This window comes from Poecilia reticulata, linkage group LG21 (genome assembly GCF_000633615.1).
Source record: "Poecilia reticulata strain Guanapo linkage group LG21, Guppy_female_1.0+MT, whole genome shotgun sequence".
Taxonomy (NCBI): Eukaryota; Metazoa; Chordata; class Actinopteri; order Cyprinodontiformes; family Poeciliidae; genus Poecilia; species Poecilia reticulata.
Genome location: NC_024351.1, coordinates 10078736 through 10091669, shown reverse-complemented (window position 1 = coordinate 10091669; position 12934 = coordinate 10078736). Strand labels below are relative to the sequence as shown.

The window sequence follows — 12934 nt, the reverse complement described above, 5'->3', positions numbered from 1 at the left end:
GTGGGGGGTCCTGCTTAAGAGTCAGGCGACGTCCACGATTGCCGCCGCTATGGCAACGGAAAGTGCTCTTCTTCCTGCTGCATTCTCTTTCCACTGAGTGGCTTCCAGTCTCACAATTTACTTGACAGTCGGCCGGCATCAACTCTGGCATTTATTTAAGATAGTTTTCAAACAGTCCGTCGACTGGAGATAAAGTGGAAAAAATGAGCCAAATCAGGAACGCTTGATTTGTACAGTACATTGATAAAGTGGGGGGGGGGTGGGGAATGGCCAAATCAAGAATGTTACGCTTAAAAGAGATGTGTAGTTACCACCACACATAGAATTTTGCTAATGCAATTGGTGTAATATATTCCACAGATCCTTTTTGTGTATATTTCAATTGAGTGGAAACTTGTTTATTTTTCGTACATAGTGGTTAAATTCTACAAACTGTTAATTAATTAAATTTGTTTTTAATTATTCTATTTTGTGCTTCAAGTTAAGACATAACAGTCAATATTTGTTCATTTATATTTTATCTATCAGAAAATTCCACCCTACACAGCTAATAAACACCAACACACAGTATTTAAATCTATTTAACATAATGCAACCCCAAATTTTTTTCTTTTTTTTTTTCTTTCTTAATATACATTTAAAACCCATAATCTCAGAATGACCAAACACTACAAAAATACATTTGGGGGGATATTAATCATAAACCATACAAATAATTTATATGCTCAGCTTACGTATGTTTTTAAATGTATTGTGTAAACTTAGTTAATTGGTAATAAATTATATCCAAACATTCAGATCTCAACGCAGCTAAAGCTGTTGGTTCAGTTGATTGTTATTGTCATTTGTCTTGTGTATCAGAAAATAATAAGGCTGACATGTTTATATGGAATCTATCAAAAATGGATACAACTTTAAAAAGTTTGGAAGAAGAAAATTAAGTTGTAAGTGGTTTTCTAACAGTCTAACAACTCCTAAAAAATCTAATGAAAAAAAAAACCATGTAAGGCAAGTATTTGTTCAATTCTAACAGTGTCACCAGTGCACACCTGATCAATAATGATACAGTTTTACAGTAGTCATTAATGCACATTATATGGAAAGGGTTGTTTCTGTCACAAAGCTATGTGAGTTGTTTTCCATGTTTTCTAAAAGAAAAAAAAAAGACATAATTTTTCATGACTAAAATATTACTGAAATTACTAGTACAGATTTAATGTGTATCTTTACAGGACAGCATGGAAGCATTTTCTCTGACAACCACACCTAAGACCTAATTTTCTTTTTAGCTATGGAAACCTCAGGACTAAGAAACCCAGATTGTTAGCTAGTTTGATATTAGCATTAGCACTGTTGCTACATTAGCTAGCAAAACTCAATGTGAACTTAAATTTTTGCTCCAACTCAGAAAGTTTCTTAAACACGATTGTCATGGTAAGCTCTGTTGAGTCAGTATTAATTGATTATGACAAACAATAAACCCATATCAGGCATATTATTATTATTATTATTCTCTGAGACACCAGACAACAAACAGGGATTGAGCAAACCAGCAACTTCAGCGCAAAATCTAACTTTGAGGTACATTTAAGGTAGTTACCATAACAATGTAGTGTGGTTAGATCTGAGGCATTATTTATGATTCAATTTACGAAACATGTTTTAAATACGCTTGATTAAGTAATTTGACTTGCTTGACTTTAAAACCATCCGGAAATGCTTTTATGGTGTATATGTATGCTTTATCAAAGATTTCATGAAGCCAAACTCAATTTAAATTCACAATATTTTTTATCTGTACCTGCTGTGCTGAACTTGTCGCCTCTGCTAAGCTTGGAAAAAAGAAAAATCTGCAGGGCATCTGGCATCAGTTGTGACATAGACATGACCAGGCGAGATAAGACATTATTCATGCCACTGCGATCTTTTGCTCTAAGGTAAAAACTCATGCTTGATTCCTTTCCCCCCTCAACTAGTTGCATTTAACACGGCTGGGATTGAGCTAAACCCTTAGCTTGTCTCTGTCTATGGTTCTGAAAGGAATAAAAAAAAAACAACAACTAAAGCTTCTGTTCAGAACCAGGGACAGAGACACATATGTTCGGCACAACTGCTTGTTGCTGAACAGTGCTTTCAGTCACGTTTTACATTTTCTTTTCTATAAGAAAAAAAAAAACATGACATTCTTGCTTACTGGTTCATTATCTAATGCTAGGAGGAGAATGGCGTCATTTGCATATGTGTGTATGAGGAATTCTATTGAAAAACCTAAAATGTACATGTCAGAACGAGAAGAAATGCAACAAAGAAAACCCTCAGGTGAAGCAGGAGTCGTTTCCAGAGCCTTTTCTTGTACTGCAAGATGTGCTTACTCAGCAGGATAATCCCAGCTGCTCCTGCAGGAGGCCGGCTGAACGAGGAGGTCAGCTCCCCCGAGTCTGCTTGTTTCCTTCCTTGCCCCCTTGCTACATTCTGTCCACAGACAGGCAGCTCGCATTGTGGAACTGCTGTTCTCTTGTCAGACTGAAACCTTTACACACTGTAGCACCACAGCCCAGTCAGGCTTTTGTATTCACAGCATCGGGCTCACCGGGGTAGAGTGACAAGTGTCAGAGGAAAATGAAAAAGAAATGGAGAAAAAAAAAAAAAGAGAGAGAAATGTTTTTTTGGGGGGCCCACCAGCTGCAGGCGAGGTAGCAGAGTTTATTCCCACACCGAATTTGATTTCTGTGTTTAATGTTTGTCATTTAAAAACGTGGAAGATGCTCAGTGTGTAAAAGGGTTTGCAGAAGATTTAACCACACACCCGGTAAGAGTAGATTTTCTCTTTGACAGACTCACACCCACCAAGTAACACTTTGCAGAGCTGCTAAGGATCTTCTAGATCCAGAAAAAAAAATATCACTTTCAACCTGAGCAGTCACCACAATCAGACATGCCGCTTTTTTACTCACACAGGCAGCTGGACAAAAAAATGTGCACTGGATTAATCTGCAAGCTAAGCTGCAGCTTTAGTGCTCTTTTAACACTCTTCTTGGCAGAATTACTTAAGTGTTTTTATGTGCGGCAATTATCAAACTTAACGTGCTTATCAAACTAAATTTGAAAAAGTGGTAATTCAGGTTTGAAGTAAAGTTTGCAACAGCCATATTCCTTAAATTATTTTTGAAAATGAAAAAAAATATATATTTGTGCACAGCCAATTTGTATGTGGAAAGTCTGTTGAATCTAATACAGGTGCACAGTTTTTGACATACATTTCACGTGAATTCATACCTGCATAGTTTTAACTTTGTAAATTATAGAATAACATAATGTTAATTGTGCATCTCTGCACGTTTCTAGTTGACTTTATTATTGCTAATTCCGTACAGCACGTTGAGCTGCTTTCAGTACGAAGTGTGGCTTATAAATAAAATCGATGGATTGATTGACTGTTAATTCACTGTCAAGAAATGTTGAAATTTAGGGTCAAATAAAATTCTATTCTATTCTATTCACACATGTAGCAGCTCAACATATTTGGTGTTAGATACCGTTATCCTGATTCTTATTTCTTTTAATTGTAATATGGAGAAAACATATCCAAAAATGTAGCAGTTTCCTTATATATATATATATATATATGGCCCTCAGCTTGCCAGTGACTGTGACGTTGAGTGATAGTATTATCGCTGCCATCTGCAAACAGCATTGGCAAAACCAATTTGTCTCTGGGCTGTCAGCTGCTGGTGAAATCATTGTTGACTCATAAATGCTCTTTCTTCCTCCACACGTTCTGTTTACATTTTCTTAGCATAGACATATGCTGGATATATTTCAGACAGAAATGCAATCATTATTTTTCATTTTGAAGAAAGGAAAAAAAATCAATTATTTTCTTTCAGTCAACTGCCAAAAGACAAAAATCCCCTCTGGTGAAAAGAGAAGGTGTTTTTTTTTTTTTTCTTTCTGACCTCCCTCACAATGTCTGCACCATGATATGGGATCTCTTATTGCATTTCTAATTATAAAGAGGCTCCATCCTGTGAACGGATTTATGGCGAGGTTAAATGTTCAGGGTGAGAAAGAGTGGTGGGAACAAATTCAAGAGGAGCTGATCACTAATTGACTTTATTTGCTTTCGGTTTCTGCCAGTCTGGAGTATCGGCAGGCTGGAGTTGAGTTCGGGATTGTAAGAATTATGGATAACACCCAGCGCCCTGGCCTGCTGCCAGCATGTTCACAGCGAACCCATTTAAATACGCACAAAGCTGCTTAAAATATTCATGTGTCACTTGGCCTCGCTGTGGCTTATAGAAATGTGAAACTATCTCTGCTGGCAAATGATTTCCATGGTTTAAAAATACCCACTGTGGGTTTCAAGAACAAAGAGGAGATCTGTCTCACATTAGCATGCAGCACCACACGTGGACTCGAAGCAGAGAACTATCTAGATGGATTTCTAAAACATGTTTACAGTCCCGACTCTTTGAAGGTCTCGCTGTCATGCCTCGGCTACGAAAAACCTCGACGCTGATTAATTCCGGGGTGCAGATTGTTACCGTTTTGAAATGGCAAATATCCGTGAGGTATGAAATTAGTTTTCTTGCTGTGCTAAGAATTAAGCCATTTTCGCAGATTTACTAGTGTCATTTTAAAAGATTATTTACATAGGAGGTGGCTTTGGCTGATTGACCTTGTCTGCAGCCATAACAGCCATTTTTTATTTTTTTTGCATATCAAATGGAATACGCACGAGACCTGTGCTTCTCCCTTGTTGGCTTCACTCCTGTGTTGGATTTTCACTTTTCGCAGCCTTTCACTCACTGTCATCATCGCTCATGAATTCCTGTGCTAAGGTCAAGGGTTACATGTGCAATTGTTCTCTGAACTGTCCCTTGAGAAGAGTGCCTTACTGCGTGTTTGTCCCGCTTAAAGCTAACTGAAGGTCAGAGCTGAGAGCACTAGCATGGAAGACTTTCTTTTCTTTTTTTTTTGAGTGTGTGCATTTTTTTTTAATGCATGCAGAACTGTCCTTCTCAATGATCCTCAAAGGGAGATGGTGGCATACATTGATGTCATGGAGGGGTGTAAAAAAAAAAGAACAAAAAGAAAAAAAACTAAGAGTTTTTTTTTTTGTTGGGAAGGTGGAGAGGGGCTGTAGAGTGTGAGTGAAAAGAAAAACAGTGAGTGTTGAGGCCAGCAGATACAGAGTAAAGATAGATTAGTTTGCCTCAGAGCAGTCCACTCTCAGCCCACTCTCAGTTCTGGTCCATTATTGCCGTTTTCTTATGGCTTTTCGTGAGGAGAGACAGAAAAGGAGAGAGGAGTTTGCTGTGGAAATGTGGTGGGAGGCCAGGAGTCATGCACTGCATCTCTGAATAAATGTCAGCGGAATCGTATTAAGAGAGCTGCAAATTTGCCTGCGACTACAGATACAGATGAGAAGACTTGAACAGAAGAGAAACACGTCGGTAACACTAATGTCCTTGTGGTTGCTTTGGAAAATTAAGCTGGGGATGTGTTTTTATTAGCCTTTATTAGCTGTGTGTCTCGACCAACTGTAAAATGGTGGAAATCAATACAAATCGAAACGCTGCTAAGGGGAATAATGAAAAAAAAAAGTAGAGAAAGAATCAGGCAGCGAAAAACAAATAAGCAATGCAAAGTCCCAGATGCCACCATCTTTCATGTATCACGGGTTCCCATCTGTGGGAAAGGAAAAAAGGTAAACAAACATGAGAAAAGCAAACGTAGACGTGTGCTGCAAGTGTGCGTAATTGCGCCAGGAATACATTTCTCTGTGAATGATTGACAATTTATGAAGTAATCTTATTTTCCCGCAGTTTCTAATCAAGATCAAATCTACAGTTATCTGATTTTGTTCACTTTCAGCCGTTCTTAATGTTCTTTTAAATGTCCTAATAAAAATCAAACGGTGTCGTGCGAATTTGCATTCAGCTCCCTTTTCTCTGATACCGCAGATAAAGAATGCAATTAACTGCTTTCAGAGGTCACTGAATGAATAAACAGAGCCCACCTCAGCATAAGTATGGCTGTTTAGCGAATGCCTCGTGTTTTTCTTTTTTCTTTTTTGTTACATTAAGTGAAAAAATACTGGACCACAAAAACCAAGGAACAAACAATTTTTTGTAAGAAGCTTAAAGCAGTGTTAGCTAAAGCAGTACTCCATTCTTTGAACATCTCAAGGAGCACAGTTACAACTATCCTTCAAAACTGGAAAAGGGATGGCACAACATTACACTCACCAAAATGTGGCAGCCTACCAAAAACGGCCAGGAGAGCATTAGCCGGTGTTGGAAACGTTGGAGTTGCCTTAGATAATGTTTAACACGAGCCTTAAAAGTGTAGTCTGAAAACTACTAACCTCATGTTAGATTGTTCTAAGATTTACAACCTTTTAGAGTCGTCACATTTTGTCCAAGTGTTGTTTGTCTATTTGGTAGTTAGCAGCTTACCACTTTTAAAAAAAAAAAAAAAGCATATCTGAAGTTAAACTGTCCAAAACCCAACGTATTCTGTTGCTCCTAAATATTACAGTTGTGAAATTGTAGAATACTATAATCATATAATTGTTTCTATTGTTTTAAGCTTTGGTCTATTTTTGAATAATACACATACAATGATAATAGGTGAAAGCTACTCCTGAAAGAAAACTGTCAGCGGTTAAAATTTTTTTTTTTAAATTTCACCTCCCAACAAGAAAGGCCAAAACATAAAAAAAAAAAAAGATCAACAATGATCAAAGCATATTCATGTGTTAGGATGGACCAGTCAAAGTCCAGAAGGAAATTCAATTAAGAATCTGTGGTCAGGCTTCAAAATTGCAAAACACTGCCACGCTCCATTTGATCTGATGGAGAATGAGCTATTTTGCAAGGGATGGGAAAAAAAGCTGACTCTGTAGATGTGCAAAACTGGTTGAAACGTACCACAAAACATCTGTAATTGCTGTGAAAGGTGGTTCTGCAAACTATTGAGACCGGGGGAAAAACACAAAGGCTTTTCACATTTTTAGATGTTTGGTTTTTTTGTGTTTGTCTGAAAGATGGACAAAAAAAAAAAAAATGTTTTCTTCCATTTCAATTTTGTTTGCTTTACTTTTTGTTGATCTATCTCATACAACAATCCAGAAATATATTGAAGTTTGTGGACGGAAAGTGATAAATCTTAAAAAAAAAAGAGCAAAACTTTTGCAGTAAATCCGGCTGCTTTAGGTAACTGATTAGTTTCTTGAGAAGAAACAATCGTAGCATACCGCCTTTCAGTTCTGAAACTGTACATTAGCGATAGGTGCAAGAGTGCATGCTTACTCTGTATTTGCTCGATTGAACTCTATTAGGCTAATGCATTGACTTCATAACCATTTACCTCATGGTGGTATGAATATGCATCAATTATTTATCCCCCCTTTGTCTTTATACATGCATCTTTACAAGTTTATAGATATACATATAGATATATACATATATACACACACCACACCTGTAGACGAATAAATGCTTCCTGTAAACCAAGACATCAACATGTTTATTCCAAGCACACAGCCAGAGTAAACAAACCTGAAGCCACCTGCACCGCAAATGAAATCTCTGACGTCCAAACTGTGCGGGATTCTGAAGTCAATCGATTGCAGAAAGCCCTCTGGCTCTCTTTGCTATGATGTTAGACCCTGATCAGGTTGGGTTATCACTTTCCAGCTGAATAGAGGTCTTTGAAGAGGAGTGGCGCAACAGTCTAAAGGATAGAGGACAGAATTCAGGCTTCGATTGATAGAAAAAGCCCGTCGGAGGTGAGAACATTTCTCTGTGTGAACCAAGGACACAGAGAGAAACGTGCTCTGTGGGTGCACATAGTCAGGCTGGATTTACTTAAAATCATGTTCTTTGAATCAGCGTGGCGCTCCTTTGTCTACAACACACCAGGGCTATGCAGAATGTCTCCCCCGTTCAGTTTTTTTTTTTTTTTTTGGTACTTTCATTTGTTTCTCTTTGAGAAGTTATGTTTTGCTCTCCGGTGTTTTTGTCTCAAAGTAATTAGTGGATTGAGATGATGATTGAGAACACGTATTTCCCCTCCTACACATGTTGCTATGCTTATTCTCAACTGTGTTTTTTGCTGTCATTGCTTGTGGGGCTTGTTTGTCCATCCATCCATTTTCTAACACCCTTGTCCCTCAGTGGGGTCGGGAGAGGTGCTGGTGCCTATCTCCAGCCAACGTTCTGGGCGAGAGGCGGGGTCACCCTGGACAGGTCGCCAGTCTGTCACAGGGCAACACAGAGACACACAATCATGCACACACACATTCACACCTAGGGACAATTTGGAGAGGCCAATCAACCTGACAGTCATGTTTTTAGACTGTGGGAGGAAGCCGGAGTACCTGGAGAAAACCCACGCATGCACAGGGAGAACATGCAAACTCCATGCAGAAAGACTGGGGCTGGGAATCGAACCCAGAACCTTCTTGCTGCAAGGCAACAGCTCTACCAACTGGGCCACTGTGCAGCCCGGGCTTGTTTGTCGTAAATGGAAAAAAAGTTACATTTTCTTGCCATTTTCTTTTTTCCATAAACAGCATTACTGCAGAGTAAAAAATAAACTTGGTCAGATTTATTTATTTTTTTTTCATATTGCACAAAGGATTTTGATCAGACTTAATGCAACCCACTGGCGCTGTTTTCTTTATATAGCCACCTATCAGATATGCGTACAGAGATTTGGCCTCTTTTTCAACATGACAGAAGGCTTCAAATTTTCTGCCTGTCGAGGTGTGACTAAATGTCAAAAATACTGAGATATTGCAGACAGAAGGTCAGGAGGAAGATTAAAGCAAACCTTTTTTTTTGATTTTCTTCCAATTTCATCTTCATTGTCTCTCTTTCCCTTACCCTCAATGATCCTTGTTTACAGAGAACAAAGTGAGCACACACACTTTTTTTTTTTTGAGGGGCTTCATTATTTGGTCTGTTCTTTTCATTCGTCTGCCTATGGCTATTTTCTTTGCAAGAGTCACTCTGCAGGCCTCTGTCTTTATTCTCACTCTCTCTGCTGCTGTTCAATTGCTTGTGTGTTTGTAGAACAAGTGAGGAAAAATTGACACACCTTTGCAGCAAAAGTGTACCTGCAGCTCTGATCATGAGCTAGCTTCTGAACAACATGGGAGGCTGATGAACCTAGACCAGAAGCTGACATTTTCCTGCCCTGCGGCAGAGCGAACGGGGAGGGAGGGGGAGGGAGAGGGGGGGGCAGGTGTCTGTTCAGGTCTAATGGGCCATCCATTCAGGGCTTTAATTGAGTGTCTTTTATCTGCCTCTAGTGACCTCTTTTATTCTCAATTCTTCCCTCTTCGTTTCCTTCGCTAATCCATTTTTATTTGGGGGGGGGGGCCCACCCACCACCCATCCTTCCACGTTTCCCTTTCCTTTTCTTTCCCTGCCTCTACAGTTCACAATTTTCCTCCTTTCAGCTACCATACTTCTGCTTCTCCTTTTCTAGTTTCAACATAATAACTGGAAGCCTGTTGTTTTCTGAAACCGTCTGACAGGTTGAGAGGAGACAGTATGACGACATGGTGCACTTTCAGCATCAGAATCATGTCTCTTTTACTATTTTTTTATGCCCATTTCTATCCATTTGTCCTTCACTGTCCTTTCGCTCCCTTTGGCTTTCGGCTTGTCTCCTTGTCCGTTCCCTACTTTATTCTCCCTCTTTTTTCAATCAAGCCGTGCTCCTGTCAGTCCTCTGGTCTTAGTGTGCTCAAAGACAACGGCATAAATCCTCATTTGACATGCATAGTGTAGACTTTGATTTTTTATTTTTTGTGGTCCCTTCAAATCCTAAAGAAAAGAATACAATCCCAACTATAAACTGCAAGTTTTGCATAAGGATGACGATACATCTAAAACACATTTGAATATGCAAATCTTTGTGTACGAAGACGATATTCGCCTTAAAACTTCTTCTCCGGTGCAGAAACACAGTTCCTTGACGAAGACATCGTACCTTTTAATACATTTGAACATTTTATACAATCACAAACTTCAATGTATTGCACTGGGATTTTGTATGATAGACTAATGCATAGAAAGCAGTATGTTGTAGAAATATTTTAACTTTTTTTTTCAGTAAATTTTACCCTCAGAAGTCTCCCTATTTTGAGTCACAAAGCAAATCCTTTTGCATCACCCTGAACACATAATAACTGCCATAAACATAATGGTGCAGCATCATACTGTGGGTGTGCTTTTTTTCAACCCAGATGGGAAGGCTGCTCTCCATTCAATTTTACTGACCATCGGTTATTTTTGAAAGGACCATTTGAATCAAATTTACCAATCAAAATCAATCAATCAAATTTTATTTGTATAGCACATTTCAGCAGCAAGGCATTTCAATGTGCTTTACATAATTCAAGAAAAAATAAAAACAGCATGTGACATTGACTATAACTGCAGTAAAAGATGGTTCTACAAAGTAATGATGAGTGATGGGGCTGAATATAGATGGAAAATTTTTTCTGCTTTTGTTGACATTTTTGAAAACTATGTAGAATATTCCTTTCATAAATCAATGAGTTGCCTGTGTGCTGGTCTATCTCCAAAAACCATAGCAAATACATTAAAGCTTGACGTAAAGTTTCACACTCAAAATGTGAAATGCTTAAAAGGATGTAACTTATTTTGAAGGGCGCTGTGCCTTTGATGAATAATAGAAGCACCGTTTAAATTAAATCTCTCAGTCACAGTTTTAATTTTGCGCATTTATATACTAATATCTAATACGTATGGACCACGTTGTGTTTTAAACGGTACATCTAGAACATATAAAAATTTTTCCACCCTATGTTCATTACCTAGATGAAAACTGATGATTGGATGGATCTATATACATATGAAGATTAAAGATTATACTAAACCGATTAACAAAACCTTTTCATTCTTCCCTTCTCTCTCCTTCCACCCTGTAAAAATCCAGCTGTGAGAATTAAAGAGCTGTCTTCTGAATTAATTCTTGACCTTTGGCTCTAAAGGGAGATAACATCTACCCCTCTACATGGAAGAAAGTCTAATTTTACAGACATTTTGATCCAAATTACAATAGAGAGTGTAATACAGGGCCATTTTAATGTGCAGGAGAACAGAGAATGAGAACAGGAGCGACAAAGGGAGCAAAGAGTACAATAGAGTCCTCTATAATTTGCTTTGGCCTAATTGCAACAGCACAATTTGAACTTTTCAGCTTCATGTCAAGGTCTGTTAAACATCATATTTATTAGAAGCTCCTTAATGCAAATCTATCTTGTCATCCTGCTGGAAAAATGCGCCTGAAGATTCTACTTTTTCATGGCATAGAGGCAGCTTGAGCTCCCCATGCTTAACTTCGCGAGAGTTTGTTTTAAGACTGCAGGATCACTGCTAGAGCAGAGTCCTTATCCATATTTATTTTGCTGAGCGATGGTGCTCCAGGGTCTTTGCATCCTGGGATGCACCAGACAGTCCATCCTGCCTCGCACTTCTCATCTGCAATGCCAATAATGGTGATTTTATCGCAACAGGGGAAAGCGATAATGAACCAGCGTTGCACATGCATAGTCACAGTATTCTCCAGGTTGGACTCTTCTAGCCTGCAGTGGATAATTAGCATCTCTCACATGTGCTTAGGCTTGATTAAAACTCAGTTTACAGTGAGCAGCGCTGTGAGGTTGCCATCTGTCACCTGCAGAGGCCACCCTGTGATGTGCTCTTGCCTGAGAACGCTGGCTGGAGCGTGCGTGCGCGCATGTGTGGGAGGGTGTGTGTGTGTGTGTGCGCGTGTGTTTTGATGAAGGATTGAAAAAGATGAGGCACAGACAGAGAAACGACAGGAACGAGTGAGGCATGAAGCCATCGGAAGCATTCTATTAAATAAGAGTTCCTTCTCACTCCCAATGGGCTGTACATTAGAGCCAATGCACATATTTTCTTCTCACAGCAAAACCCTTTGACTGCAGTTCTGAGGTTTATATTTACTTGAACCATATCATAAGACTGCAGCTTAGGGAATACGTATCTTTATCGTGAAGTGATGTAAAGAGTGTGAAAGCTTCAAGGTTCTTAAACCTACTTTTTTCCCCAAACAAATGCATGTTTACTGAGCCCCTCTTCATTTTTCTAAAACAAAACATCGCGTCCCGCATTTGTAATAAAAAGTTCATCAAACTTTAATGCCGCATTTATGTATTATTGCCGAACACGCATTTGCAGCGTTATTCATCGCGGTGTTAAGACGACTGACGTTGTTGCATATAAAAACATCCCGTTTCCATAGCGATGCCTTCTGGATTTAATGTTCTATCATAAAATGTTTGGGCAATTGAAAAAGACATGGAGAAATGAAACCCCTTCCATATGTCAGATATGGAGGCAAGATTTCTGAAGTGCCCTGTGGAAAAACAACAGAGAGGAAATATTTATTGAGGCTTGACTGATTTTCCTGAGGCACTGCTGCATTATGCCACCAACCGGAACCGTGTTGTTGTTCCTCTTTTCTGTTAGATTAGAGCCACTGTCTGGGATTTTCGTTTTGTTTGCTCTGTGTGTTTCTTGGGAAAAATTGTCCTCTTTTTTGTATGAAATGGGTTTTAGTTCGTGAGCAAGACATTTATTGAATAATGGTTCAAGTTTACCATGCAATATTGAACGAACAAATACTCTTTTTGATGATATTACCACTACGTTTATTACACCGTGAAACCTATTATAGATGTTGAGTATTTTCAATGAATTTTCTTGCACAGTAGTTAGATATTTTTTTATTTTATTTTATTTTTTTACTATTTAGTGATGCAGTCAGTCAAGTTAATTCACAGAGCAACAGTATAACCAGGGGTTTAAAATCATTTGAATGATTGATGTATCTCGAAATAATAATAATAATAATAATAATAATA

General features: G+C 38.5%; 1 protein-coding gene across 2 annotated transcripts in view; it reads left to right on the top strand.

Annotated features, from left to right (window-relative positions):
- The window catches only part of LOC103457461 (glutamate receptor ionotropic, kainate 2-like), an 84977-nt gene that overhangs the window by 1618 nt on the left and 70425 nt on the right, over nucleotides 1–12934 (top strand). The gene's annotated exons all lie outside the window — the stretch shown is intronic.